A 15272-nucleotide genomic window follows, 5' to 3' on the forward strand; every position below is an offset into this window, starting at 1 on the left:
GTTTCGAGAAATATATTACTACAACACAAGAGAAATTAGTAAATGCTCCTTCAGGATTGCATTTTTCCACGAACAAGGAAATTGTGTTGACCGTCAATTTTTCAGGACACTTTGAAAGAGTTAGTTTCAAGGTGGTAGATGAGTTACCTTGTAAGTGTTTGCTGGGAACTCCGTTTTTGCGTTCCACCAATTCGGTTGTTGATTATTCTAATAATACCTTAGTTCTCCGTGGTGGCAAGAAAAGAATTGCATTGAACTTTAAGAAAACAGTTCGGCATTTTGGTTTTCAATCTAAAGGGTTTAAGTCTGGTCCTCATGCCGGCCAGTTGAAGGGGAAGAATGGAAATCAACAGAGAATACAGACTCGGGATTCTCTGGATCAAGATAAAATGGCTTCGATCTTTATATACGAAGATTTCTTTGATTATGGTTTGCGAGATGAAGGAATTCAGTGCGATTTGGATCTAGTTGATGCCGAATCTAGAATTTTGGAGATTCGTGCTCCGAATAACTTACAGCTTGGTCAACTTAGAGCGATGATTGATTCAGAAACCGATTCGGGTCATCATATAGGAAATACTTTATCTTCCATGGTTGATAGTTATGCGAGGGTTCAACCAGTTAGTAGTGTGCATGGTGCTATAGAAAGGTCCAACCGTCATTTGTCTCCGAACCGAAACTTAGTTTCTGGGACTTCGAAGCAGAATAACGATTCATCGCAGTTTAATTCGTGCAAGACTGGTGGTGTGATTGGAAACTCTTGTGACCAGCATCCATCTTACGTGAACTTGGTGACTTCGTCATCGAGATTTGGTTGTTCGTCTGGAACAGCTGCTTGTGCAAGTGGTTCAGATGGTGAAAGGGGGAATTCCATTCCTCGTTTGCCTTTTGATCAGAACTTGGGAGAGATGACATCGTTAATGAACAATGATACTATCAATTGTCGATCTGTTGAGACTTTAGGTGGTGCGAATGCAATGTCCGATTTTGTGAATCCGTCTATCGGAACTTTGGTGACATCTACATGGGAAGATGGTTCTTTTCCGACTCGAACGTGTTGTAATAGAAGATCTGATGGTGCGAGTGACATGCCCTTTGGGAATAATTCGTCCATGGGACAAATAGTGAATTCTGAGTTCGACGTGAGATGTCGTGATTCGGGAGAATCTTTTCAGGATTATGATAATGGTGCGAATGAAATGTGCTTTGGTCATCGGATTGTCGCTGATGGAGACGCTTCGAAATTAGTTTTAAATAATGAAAGACCTAGTAATATGAATGTTTCGGAACTTAAGGATGGTGTTAGTCAGTCATCTAGCAAAACTGTTACTACAAAAGACAATTTAGATCTTGTTCAGAATGAGGATCCATCGGCAATTGAGATTCCAGAATCTGAGAGTGTTAAGAAGAACAGTACTCGCAAAAGAAATAGGAATCGTAGAAGAAAGAAGAAAAGGGTGGATAATGTGACGGAATCCTCAAAAAATGTTAGTGTCTTGGAAAAACTAGATGATGTTAGTCCTTCGGGAGTGAATTGTTCGTCGAACGACAATGAACGTAAGGATGCGGTGTTAAACCATAGTAGTGGTTCCGAAGCGTCTGACGTTGACCTAGAACAGTCTGAAAATTTCCATAAATTAATTCAGCGGAATCGGAAGTTTCAGCCTCCTGACCTTTCATCTAATCAACGGGTAATGGCTCAGAATAACACACGGGTGAAGAATCAACCTAACATACAGGTGAAAAATCAGAATTTAGGGCAAGACTCGTGGAAGTTCGATAACCCTGAGATTGTTGCTTTCATCGACTCAATGAAAACTAAATATTCTGATGTAATTTCCGATAGGGTTGGATGTGTAAAAGGGTTCGTTGGTCGACTCCATTTAAAGGAGAATAAACCTTTCAAGGATACCCCCTTTCCAGTTCCTAAAAATAAGGAGAAAATTTTTTATGATCAAATTGAAGAACTTGTTAAGGAGGGGATTTTAGAAGAGGTTGACCATGCTAACTATGGCAGTAGTTGTTTTCTAGTGAAAAATAAGAACAATACATATCGAATAGTAGGAAATTACATTAAGGCTAATAGCTTAATTGTGAATGACGTATATCCATCCCCGAATTTAGAAGCGTGTCTGACAGGCCTTGCGGATAAGAAACTGTACTCTAAATTTGATTTAAAGCGGGCCTACAACCAAATCTACCTTGATAAATCATCACGTGAGATTACTACCTTGGTTACTCCCAAGGGATGTTATCAATACACCCGAGTTCCGGTCGGAATAAAAACTGGGAGCAACATTTTGTCAAGGGCGATGGAAAAGGTATTAGGTGATCTAACAGATAAGGGTGTCAAAATTTATTTTGACGACGTCCTGGTAGCTAGCGATACAATTGAAGAACACATGTTAATGGTTGAAAAGGTGTTACAGAGGTTCAAAGATTATAACATAACTGTATCTCCTGACAAATGCTTTATGTTTTATAAAAAGATCAATTATCTGGGGTATATTATTCAAGGAGACCAGATGGAAATTGACCCAGGCAGAGTATCTGCTATACGAAATATTCCTCCACCTCGTAATAGGCGTGGATTGTTGAAAATACTAGGAGTATTTAGTTATTATTCTAAGTTTGCGTCGGAGCTCCAACAGCTAATGGCTCCCCTTAGTGCCTTGAAATCTCCTAAGATTAAATTTGTTTGGACTCAGGAACATCAACAAATTCTAGATAAATTAAAAAATATTTTGATAGATAACATAGTTTTAAAGACTCCAGACCTTAATAAACGTTTTGTAGTCCACGTCGACGGCAGTGGGAAAAGTATTGCCGGATGTATTTCCCAAAGGAATGCGAATGGGGACCTTCAACCTGTGTGCTTCTATAGCAAGAAACTCTCAGAGGCGGATAAACACCGCAGTATTTATGAGATAGAATTTATAAGTCTTGTAAAAACAATATCTCGTTATAGACACTACTTGGTTAATGAGTTTGACGTGTTAACAGACAATAAAGCCTTGTCCTGGATACTTAACAACAGTAAAAGGCTCTTAAAGTACGGTCCTTTCGTCGAAACGCTTTGTCAGTTTAATTTTAAGATACGCCATATAAAGTCAGCGGAGAATATAGTAGCGGATTTCTTGACACGAATCTACGATCCGTTTGAATTCAGTATATTGGATGGACCGGTAGGATTAGCTGCATTTAGAAGAAATATGAATATAATGCATCTTTGGAATTTGCCATTAATTAAGGATCCTATCGATAAATTACAACGAGAAGATCCAGAATTAGATAATATTATCAGAAGAATTGAGAACGGTGACGATGTTCAAGGGTATCACCTTAATAAGAATATCCTGCTAAAAAGAACTAATTCGGCGATTAACCCATATAAGATAGTAATCCCGAAAGATTTAAGGAAGGTGCTTATTGAATATCATCATGAAGATGCGTTGATTGGTGGTCATGCTGGTGTGTCAAGAACATTAGCTAAACTGATGAAGAAATTTAACTGGGAAGGATTGAAAGAAGACGTCAAAAATTTCGTAAGTACGTGTGATGTGTGCCAAAAGGTTAAGGAATCGAATCAAAAGAAAATGGGACATTTAATTTCTGATTTCAGTAAGAGAGTTAATTCTCACTGGATGTTTGACATAGTAGGTGCATTACCAAATTCGAATGGATTTAAATTTATACTTATAGGTGTTGATAACGCCAGCCGATTTGTGGTTTTGGAGCGTTTGAGAACCATAAGTTCCAGTGTGGTTGCTAACAAGATGATGGAAATATTCAGTCGACTAGGTTTTCCGGAGGCCCTGTCCACTGACAATGCTTCAATTTTTGTTTCCGAACACTTCAAGAAATTCCTGTTTAGTTTGGGTATCAAGCACATACGGCTGAGCCCCTATCACCCTGGTGGTAATGCGGCTGAAAGATTTATAAAAACCCTGAAGGCATCCCTTAGAGCTTACATCTCGACGAAGCAACATCTGTGGTCAACTCTTGTGCCGGAGCTCCAATTCACCTTAAATATAAGCGAGCACTCAGGATTAAAGATGTCGCCCATCGAAGTATATTTTGGACGTCCATATAATACACCGTTAGGAAACCGATGGAGCATCAATGATTCTGATTTTGGTGGAAAATCATCTGCTCAGATATGGAAAGAAGCTATTCAGAATATGGAGAAAAGTTGGGCAACAAGGCGTAAGTTGATGTTAAGAAGAAGAAATCCCGTTAATTTAGACATAGGACAAAGTGTCCTCTTAAAGGCACACGTTAAATCATCATTAAGAGATAAGGTAGCGAAATCTTTAAGCGACAAGTGGTATGGTCCATTTGTGATTAGGAAATTTTTGACACCGAATACCGTCTTAGTTTCTGATGAGAATGACACGCCAGACTCATATCGCCGTTCGCATGTCTCAGAATTGAAGGTCTATAGGAGTAGGAGAGATTAAGATTAATATTGTCAGAACTTAGTTGTCCTGGTCTTGAAAAATAGTGTTGATTTGTTTGTATATGTAGTTATGATATAAGAAAATTTTGACTGAATTAACTGTGATATTTGTCGAGCATTTGTTAATATTGTTGTTTGTTATATACTTATTTATTCATTATGGCCATAATGAACAAAAAATGTAAATAATTGAGTATTTATTGTTGTTTTAGCATTTGCTATTATCATTTATTTTGCATTTGTTGTTGTCTATATTGTTATGAACGTTATTTATGATATTTATATATTCCGTAGCTATCCAGTGCTGTAAACGAAAAATTTCTTGATGGAGAATTTTTCTTTTTTCGACGAAGGCCAGCCTGTAACGATCCCGTTACTATGAGTTGGAGGCGAAGAAATAATGGAAAAACTATGTAAAAAAAGAAGAAAGAAAATGTTTATAATTATGTAATATCGATGATTAACTTTTCTCTGATTTGTAAAAACTAACAAGAATTAGTAACCTTTCCTCGTTTGCTTCTTTTTTTTTAAAAAAAAAAATAATGTGAATCTACGATTGTGGTGAGTGAGAGAGAGAGAAATACATTCCTTTTCTGTTTGGTCAATTCAAGGTCGCTTGCGCGGTAGGTGACGTGCCTTATCGCGATCGTAGCGCCGCTGTCCTTCGCGGGAGCTCGCAGCCTTTCCGGCTGCGAACTGACGTATTAATTTGGAAGGAAGGAGGACGTTTTCCTGCAGTCTCCTAGCAGGCGGATAATTTATCGTCGATGTTAGAATATGGGACGCGTGTCTTGTTCGTTTGACTTAGTTTGTAGAGTCTGCTATTTTTTGCATTAGTTATATCTGGAAGGAGTTGATTCAATATACAAGAATAAAAGTGCAAGTTGTGTTGTGTTTCGTGATTTTCTTTCTTCTTGAAAAGAAAGGAAGAAAAATAGTGATACGAAAAGTTGCAAACGGAAGGTTGGTGTTTGACCATGTGCATTGGTGCTGTCTGAGTAAAATTGAAGAGGTTAGATTATGCTCTGTGATTATCCAGTGTCTAAATGGTGCTCGAAGTATTGAGTGAAATTTGTATTTGTTCATATTTCCATACTTTTAAGTCAGACAAGTTTGTTTCGTGTTCAGGTGTGCAGGGGCATTTGATGAATTCCATTAGTAACGTAGAAATCTGTATAGTTAACCTAAGTCTTGGTCAATAAGTCGCTATTTCTTTCCTCGCCAAAATCTATCGTATTTTATCGAGAGTGTTAAATGGTGTATTTCTATGTGGGTTCCTTTCGGCAGGAAGATTAGATGTGCTAGTGAGTAAAATAAATCTGTTCTTGGCTGTTGCCTTAAAAATAGCATGTTATGCATGCATTAATACTCGTAATATCCAGAATCTGAGGTGGTTTTTCTTTTGTTGGTGGAATGATAAAGTGGGATATTTCGAGTGAGAACAGAGGTTTGCTCCCCATTGCACGTTGGAACGCATAGTCTTGCAATATAATAATATTCCCTGCAATCGTAGCAACGACCACTCTCTGGGTTCAATTGTCTGACGGATTGGTGGAATGATAATGTGGAAAACGAGGGAGAGCATTTCAATTTGTTGAAACCAGACCTAAGTTTGGTCATAGTGGTTTTAGCGAATCTGGAAACAGAGCGTGACTTTCGATCTTTGAATGGAAATTAGTTTGGCTGAATGGGGGAATGAGAATGTTGAAGATTGAGGTGAGAGTAGTGGTGAATGTCGTTTGGTAAGAGACACTATACCTTATCCTGGGTTTGTCTCGTAGTATCACTGATTACTTTAGTGACTCGCGATGTTTTGTGGTCCGAGAGAGAGCCGACTGAATCAGTGATAGAACTAGTTACATTCGGACGTTTTCGGTTTTCAGACCTAAGCATTGGTCTTTGAGTTACTTTTTCGATCACTGCCTAAGCACGTTTATTCTTGTAATTTGATAAAGAACAGACGACAAGCAGACTGAGAGCGAGGTAGTAAATACCAAAGAAAGGTAAAAAAAAAAGAAGAATATAAGAGGTGAGTGTTCATTAATATATATATTATAGTTGATTGTCCTTTGTTTGTGTTCTATGTTTGTGGGTCGTCATTTTTGATTCCAAAATAGTCGATTAATAGATTATTTCTTTGGACCGCGTTAATAATTACGTGAATTTCGATTGATAATTCAGCATTGTATATTTGGTAAGCGGGCTAAAACCCGATGCATATAGTAATTGTTTATAATCTGCTTTATTTTCAGCATATATTAATGTGATTAGTATTGAAATTGAGCCAAATAGTTTTTGAACAATTTTTGAGATTTATCCTGTTGCTTGCTATTGTAGGCGAATGGTGCGGTGAGGCACGGCACTCCAAATTTGCTGAAAGATTTTGACATACTTGTTAATTTAATTATTATTGTTGTTTTCAACATAAACCTAACGGATCTCTCGATATTGGAGATTTCCCCCCCCCCCAAAAAAAAGGATTTTTCTTGATCGTTTTTCTAGATTGTTTTTTTTTCTCCTGAGAACTTTGATTTAAGATTCTGAAATTCGATTTAAGGAATTTATTCTCTCTACTCTGGTCAAGTAAATTGAAATTGATAAAAAGAAAAAGGAATTATAAATATTATTTACGAAATTCATATTGAGATTAAATTGTTATTGTTCCTGGATAGGCTTATTATTCCGATAAGAGTTGAACTATAATATGATCAATGACTGAATATTATCGTTGAATCTATATTACGAACAGACGTCGAAGGAATAAAGAATTGTTTGTTGCTCAACATATTTTTTACCCGAAATAATATTGTATATTATTATAATAAATTATATACACTTGAATTGTTGTTGTTGTTATTATTTATATATATATATATTTACATATATTTATGACTGGTAATTGGTATTTACATTTACTTATTGTTGATTATGCTGAATTATCCATCTGTACCTGCCGTATGACTCGGAATTGCGTTCTTCTTCGTAGATCCCTCTGAGGTCGGACTTGGGTAGTGTTGATTGGTCAACATTGCATGAGCTTTGGTATCCATGAATGTTGTCCTTTTAACATCGGCTCTTGTCCTGATAGCGGATGGGAACGCTACACCAGATGGAAGAACACATAATCAAATTGCTCACCTTTTATAGAAGAAGATAGTCTGGCATAATAGATGTTTGCTTGTTCAGAGGATAAGACTGACACTGATCACCTTCTGGTAGCAACAATACTAAGTGAGAGAGAGAGAAATTATCGTTGAATAAAGAGAATATTCAACATCTGAAAAAAAAGAGGGTTAGTTTAAAGAAATTAGAGAAGAACCAGGCGAGAGGGGAATACAAGACTGAAGTGTAATAGATTCCGGTTCTTAGGTTTTGAGAGCACTAATGTTGAGAATACTTGGGTTCAAATTACGGATAGCATTAAAATTTCAGCGGGTACGCGGAAATATATAGGAACAAATCATGGTTCGACCCGGAATGCACCAAACTAACAGAGAAAAGAAAATAGGCGAAACTGCGTTTTCTGCAAAATACGAACGATTTTTTTTTTTACATACATTGAATTTTTGTTATTATTGTACGTAATCTCTGTTGAGTTCCGACAAAATGTTCATGATTTAGTATTCTATAAACATGGAACATTTCGAGATTTGCTAGTTCTGACTTCACAGTTCGATTGATAGCACCTATCCCATATATACCTCCGTTTCTCAAAATTTGCTCTATCGGGTTTAGAAAAAACGGTCCTCATATATTTGACGGTTTGCTTAACACGCAACCAAAACTAATCTTCGTGGGGAAAGGGAAATGCACAGCAGAACCATAAATTTCAGAGCCTAGTCGAACAGAAATAGAAATTGCTATAAAGAAATTAAAGAAATACAAATCTCTGGGTCTAGACGGAATTCCGGTTGAGTTAATTTTAGCTAGAGGGGAAAATTGTGGAACAAGACTCAAACTCATTCTCCTTATCTGGAATAAGGAAGACTTGCCACAAGAGTGGAACGAATGAATCATTGTTCTATTTCACAAGAAAGTTGACAAAGTAGATTATAATAATTATCGAGGCATTTGTCTTGTGTCAACATTCTATAAAATCCTCTCAAACATTAACAAGATGGATCCCATACGCGGATGAAATTATTCTACGTTATCAGTGTGGATTTAGACGAAATCAATAAACTATGGACTAGATATTTACTATTCAACAAATACTCGAAAAGAAATGGAAATGCAATACCCCGAAAGGCTTCCGACTCGCTTAGGAGATAATATACAACATCCTTGCAGAACTTGGAATACCGAAAAACTAGTTAGATTAATTAAGATGTATTTAAACGAATCCCAAAGTAAAGTCCGAGTAGGAAAGTTTTTTTTCACGAGCTACCTGATCGAGAATGCCCTGAAACAAGGAGATGCGTTGTCGACGTTATTATTCAACTTTGTTCTGGAGTACGCTATAAGAAAAAAACAAAGATAGCAACCATAGGGCCTAGAGCTGAATAGTATTCACCAGGTTATGGCATATGCTGATGATGTAAATCTGATAGATGATAGAACAATAGACCGAAACCTAACACATGGAAGATCACTGAGATTGTAATACTGATAATTACGGATGCGTCAAATTATCAAATAACATTTGCGACAAAGTGGATACTTTCAAGTATCTAGGATCAGTATTAACAAATCAAAATCACATTCACGAAGAAATTAAATGTCGGCTGAAAGCAAGATTCGTTATTATTCAGTTCAAAATTTTTTGTTGCCGTGAACTCTATTGAGGAATTTGAAGCTCAAAATATATAGAACGATAATCATGCCTGTTGTTCTGTATTCTTGCGAAACATAGTCGGTTACTTTAAGGGAAGAACGCAAACTGAAAGCATTTGAGAATAAATTTCTGATACGAGTATTTGGACCCGAGAGGAACGGAAATCAGAAATGGTGGAGACTTCATAAAAAGGAACTGCATAATTTACACCCTTTACCAAACATTGTTAGGGTCATCAAATGTAGGAGGCTCAGGTGGGCAGGTCAAGTAGCGAGAATGAAAGAAAGTAGGAACGCTTTCAAAATTTTGACTGGAAATCCAATCGGAAAACGTCCATTAAGATTTAGATGCAGATGGGAGGACAATATCAAGATGAATTTCGCAGAAATAGAGATACAAAGTAGAAACTGGATTCAGTTGTGTAAGGACAAAAGTGATTGAAGAGGTTTTATGAAACTGGCATAGAGTTAGTTAGTTAGTTCTTTTACGGTAAAAAATATTTTGAGATATATATATAACGGAAATTCAGAAGGTCTATATTATGTCTGTATGTAGATAGATAAAACAGAAAACAACTGATACGTATGCACAGAAACATATCCTGGTGATACAACCAGTTCATGGAGAAATGATCCCAATAAATTCCTTTAAATTGGAAGCATTTCATGTCAATGGAATTAAAAAATCACTGGTAGTAATTAGTCTTTGAAAAAGACTAAATTCGTTGGGTTAAGCTTTGATCCTTTTAGCCCCTACTTAAAATTTCGAATATGCTATTATTCCGATTGTGTACCTTCATTTTTAATATTCCAGCGCAAACAGCAGCTTGCGTGTGTCTCTTCACTCCTCTCATTTTTAAGCCCTCATTCTCACCATCGTGATTAGTTCGATTGGGTAGAAAAGCATCACCATCACAACGCTGAACACGTATTTCAGACTTTGATCGTTTCCGATTTTGAAACCGCTTCTGCGCAGACTGTCATTACTCAACACCTTGTGTATCACATAGTCATTAACAAATTGTATATAATAACTTTCTTTAAGTAATAAGTAAAAACTTATGACTGTGATCGAAAATTTTGGGTTGCGAGCGGAGCGAGCAAGAAAACTTTTAATAAATGTATTTCTTTGTAAATTGACAACAATATTGATTCAATAGTGCGCCAATTCTTTTACGGGGCGTCGCGTCGTTTACTTTTTCCGACACCTTTTCTTTCTTCTTGCTGGTTCGGCGCCCTCTTCCTACCAACGCCCGGGGCAACCTCCCCGCTGTCCCCCGCCCGTAACTACGGCTCTGCATGTATTACAACTGGTATAGAGTAATGAATTCAGCCCTTTTTGTTTCAATTTGGTACTATTTTTCAGCCCACTCCAGGGCTAGGACTGTGGCAACACTGGTTAAGTAGCACTCTACGGATGGCCACGTACGGATGACGTCACAAAGATTCAAGTTCAAACTGCTACTATGCGTGTTGCTTTCGTTTCTCTGTTTTGTGTGTGTGCGTGCTTAAAAACTGAGAGAGTAGGTTATCAATATTACTACTTCTGAAATACATTGCATTATTATTCTTGATTTATGTTCACTTCTAACGCGATACAAATAAATTATCCTTAAATAAGACTCCGTCCAAATTAAAGTGTTATAAAACGTACTTCACATGAATATTATTATTCCATCAAATTTTAACATTTTTATTAGATCGCCGAGACAATATTAGCTTATGTGTCCACAATGGATACACTGGTTTTTGCATAAATCATGCACTTTGTTATGCATAACCTTCTTTAGATTTCAAATATATATACAGAACTTGGGATGGTAGTTTCCATAGCATTGTAGATAAAAGAATAACGATATCCGATATATCAATTCTTAGATAACTCTCAAACAACAATGAAACGCGTTAAAACCAATTGTAGACTAGCAAAGTAAATTATACTATATTAATTTCAAGAATGTTATAAAATAGAGGATTTGCCCATACAACAAAATCGTGAAGCCATACGTCACAGCTTCGCCACACCTACTCTGCCCACTCCGAGCCACTAAGATCGCAATGTTTCGAGCCAAGATTCATGGCGGATACCACAGTAGCCAATCAGACGTGCCGGCTCAGACGATGCTCGATTGTTTTTCGGCTTCATTGAGTTCATATGATGAAGATACGTATAGGCAGATCCTCTATTTTATAACATCCTCGATTAATTTACATAATTTACAATTTCCATAGCATTGTAGATAAAAGAATAACGATATCCGATATATCTATTCTTAGATAGCTCTCAGACAACAATGAAACACATTTTTGAAATAAAAACTATTAAAGCCAATTTTAGACTAGCAAAGTAAATTATCCTATCATAGCAACAAACATACGGTTTAATTCTTATGCTGAGGGTTGCTTATGTAAAACAGAATATAATCATAGTTTTATTCGCGTATAAAAAATCGTATTAAACAGGACATTCGATATACTGGATGTACCAAAAGTTCGGTGTCAAAGACCAACTCCGTTATGTGTAAAGATCAAGGATGTTATAAAATAGAGGATCTGTCCCTATGTATCTTCATCCTATTAAATCCGGGAAGCCAAAAAGCAACCGAGCATCGGGACGTCTGATTGGCTACTCTCATTTCTACCATCGTATGATTGTCTACTTTCGTTTCCGCCATGATTGTTGGCTCAAAACATTGCGATCCTATTGGGCGGAGTGGGCAGAGTAGGGGTGGCGAAATTGTGACGTATGGCTTCAAGATTTTGCTGTAAGGGCACATCCTCTATTTTATAAGATCCTTGGTAAAGATACGGAAAATGGAAAGCATGGAAAGTTGTTGGAAATAGGCGATATTTAAACTAAAATAGTGAAATTATTTCCAACCGCACCAGCCGTTTGGGCTCCACGCTGGTAAACAGTAATGTAGCGTGGAGTTTTGAAATGGGAAGGCTGAAATAACTTATCGGAAAGAGGTAATTCATGTAATATATTATTTTACAGTTGACTGCACAATGCAAGAGAAAATATATAACATTACCTCTGTTTCATAGAGAGTATTACTGCTTGAAATGAACAAGTAAAAAACTTTTGGAATTAACTATTCATCATTCAAACACGAACTTAAATTATCCACTTCACTCATAACCAGGGGTATAAGTTGATCTGAAAAGATAGGATAGGTAGCGGCATAACTTCCACCTGCGTATCTTTGCCCATTGTAAAGTTTTATTAACTGGGGGGACGCAGGCACGTAGCCAAGGGGGGTTCGGGGGGTCCGGACCCCCCCCCTTCTAGACCAGGAATGAAAAAAATAAGGAAGGATGAAAAAGTGAAATGAGAAAAGAAGGATCGCATTAAAAATTTTAAAAAATCAGGAAGCTTTTGGTTACTCTTTCTTATGAGGAGATTTGTATTACTTGAAGTACATGGTGGCGAGGTGAGCGAGATATCCTGAAAGAGCCAAGGAATTTGAAATTTCTAGAAAAGCTACGAAACTCTCAGAATTTCTGCAATGAGTTACAATGAGTTACGGAATTCTCAGAATATCTGCTACTAGTCAGGGGGATTTCAAGCTTTCGATAGTATAGTACCGTTGTGTAACAACGTGGACATTTTTTTATCATAAATTTTCGTCATCGCATCCTTGCAGTATCAAATTTGTTATTTCAAAAACAATTTTCTACCACTCCTTTAACTTGTCATTGGAACAGACAGTAGTTGACGGATTAATAAAAACAAAAATTTATATGGAAAGAAAGTTCTATTAACATTTGATTCAACGAAGAAAGGAACACAGATATTGTAAAATATTTTACAAGGCATTATTGAGTATGTACTTTTTATAATAGTGAGTATGTACTTTTTATAATACATATTTGAAAAAAATTGTTATATTTGAATGAACAGAAGAAGGATGTAAATATTGTAAAATCTTTTTCAGCACGTTTTCTTTTAAAATATTTTACTCGAGATTTCTCACAGTTCGTTATTAAAATACTTACCAACATATCCTTATTTTATTGTCCTAACAAACCAATATATGTTGGAAAATAAAGTAGTTTAGATTGATCGAGCTCCTGGGCATTCAGAATTTCATGTCACGCCCTCCCCCAACCCAGTTAGGAAATCCTGGCTGAACGAAACAATATATGTTCCAATAAAATAGTTTAGAATGATCGAGCCCCTGTTGGGATGACCACAGTATTTCATTTCACGGACCCCCCCTTCACGAAATCCTGGCTACGTACCTGGGGGACGCCGTACATATTTTTTCGAGGTGGGGGACTCCATCTTCCCGCGTTCCTCACGCTTTTACCACACAATACTTTATTGCAGAATAGCACACAATGCTTTATTCCATTACGAGAAGAAGTGCACGTTCTTTGCACGGGAAGAATAAGTTTTAATGAAGATCTGAATTTTGAATATTACAGAAATTTCCCTTTAGAAGCAAAATTGTCGGAAACGATTGAACACTTGTTCCCGTATTTTTAATAATGAAAAGTTCAAATAGCGAATGCAAGGAAAGGGAAATTTAATATTATAAAAATAATCCGTTCTCTCTGTTTACACAATGAAATAACGCATTTCAGTGTTCCCTTGGGCCCTCACCATAATAACAATATAGCATTGTTGGAAAACGGATTAGAGCTGTTCTAGATTCCATCGCGTAATAACGTGCACGTTCCCCGTGTCTTTTTGTGTCATTACACTCCCCTTGAACATCCTACTGAAGTGGAAACGTTACTTTTTCATTCAACATAGGGCGTCTTAGCAGTGTTGACTCCAAACGGCTAGAACAATTGAAAAATCCACAATTTTAGATTGAAAATCGTGGATTTCCAACAGTTCATCTCTCTTAAACTTTTTTCGTATCTTTAATCATAACATAGTTGGCTCATAACCCAGGACTTTTGATACACCCTATTACAAGAGTAAGTCATAAGCCTTGCAATATTTCCACAACCCAAACATCAGGCGCGTGTATACACCGCGATTGAGCGTAAATATAAGATCAAACTGATCCAAGTGGCAAGCGGACTGTTTAACGAGGAGGCCACCACTGCATCAGTATCTTCGGTCAGCTTAAGTGGCAGTGACGATGAGTGTTCAACGTCTGATATGTCAACTCTTACTCCACGAGTTCGAACTCGAGCAATACGCTGCGGTAGCAACCCAAAACTTTTGTTACTCTACAGTGACAACAGCACAGCAGTTGGTTCCAAAACATCAGCACAGCAGTTGGTTCCAAAACATTTGTGCAGATTGTAAAAATGCCAAAGATCAGCCCAGGTCCGGTTACCCAGAGTAACCGATTCTGAGATCATACGACACGTCATTGAGGAAAATGCATCCACCAGCAAAACATAAAGGATTGTCAAACCGACTCCGCACTTCCCAGTCTATGAGTGTGTCAGCTGCACGAACTGGAGAAAACCACCAGAAGCTGATGCATTGTGCCATATGAGTTGATCCTAGCTCAGGCTTACATGAGAATGGACGTCTACCAAAACTGCTGCAAAATCCGCGAGATGTGCTTTTCCTGAAACGGATTGTCATATGAAACGAGAAATTGATGTTTTTCTGAAATCCAAATATGGAAAACTTTGAGAACTGGCGTCAAAGAGGGCCGTTTAGAGCATAAAGTCCTGCTCTATGTGTGGTGCAACCAGCGGCGCAAATCTGTTTTCAACATTGGAGGGGGAACAAGTAAGATTTATTTTGTTAAGCTATGTTCAAAATATTTGTGAAGTTGAAAAAACAATCCTGTGGAAGATCAGGGAGCAGAGTTGTCTTCAACATTGGCAGGTATGCAGATTTGAGACTTATTCTTGGGAGACATCAATTTCATCTCACTTTCCTTTGTGGCAATCGGACACAAATCCTCACATTTTTTCCCAAAAAACACATTTCAAATCATATTATTGGTGGGAACAGTCCACCCCAGTTCCAAGATTGGAGGGGACATGTTCCCCTCATCCCTCCGGGATTTGCGCCAGTTGGTGGAACTAACAGGGACTAATTCACTTCGAGTTCGTTCAT

The 15272-nt window shown here is 37.3% G+C and overlaps 1 long non-coding RNA gene across 1 annotated transcript in view; it reads right to left on the reverse strand.

Moving 5' to 3' along the window:
• Positions 1-7106: 7106 nt before the first annotated feature.
• The window catches only part of LOC145662797 (uncharacterized), a 91183-nt gene continuing 83017 nt past the window's right edge, over positions 7107-15272 (reverse strand). Inside the window, exon 3 of the long non-coding RNA XR_014127106.1 lies at positions 7107-7686. This is a non-coding gene — a long non-coding RNA (uncharacterized LOC145662797). The remainder of the gene's footprint in view (positions 7687-15272) is intronic.

Source organism: Thermobia domestica, chromosome 10 (assembly GCF_964235325.1).
Source record: "Thermobia domestica chromosome 10, izTheDome1.hap1.1, whole genome shotgun sequence".
In the NCBI taxonomy this organism is placed as follows: Eukaryota; Metazoa; Arthropoda; class Insecta; order Zygentoma; family Lepismatidae; genus Thermobia; species Thermobia domestica.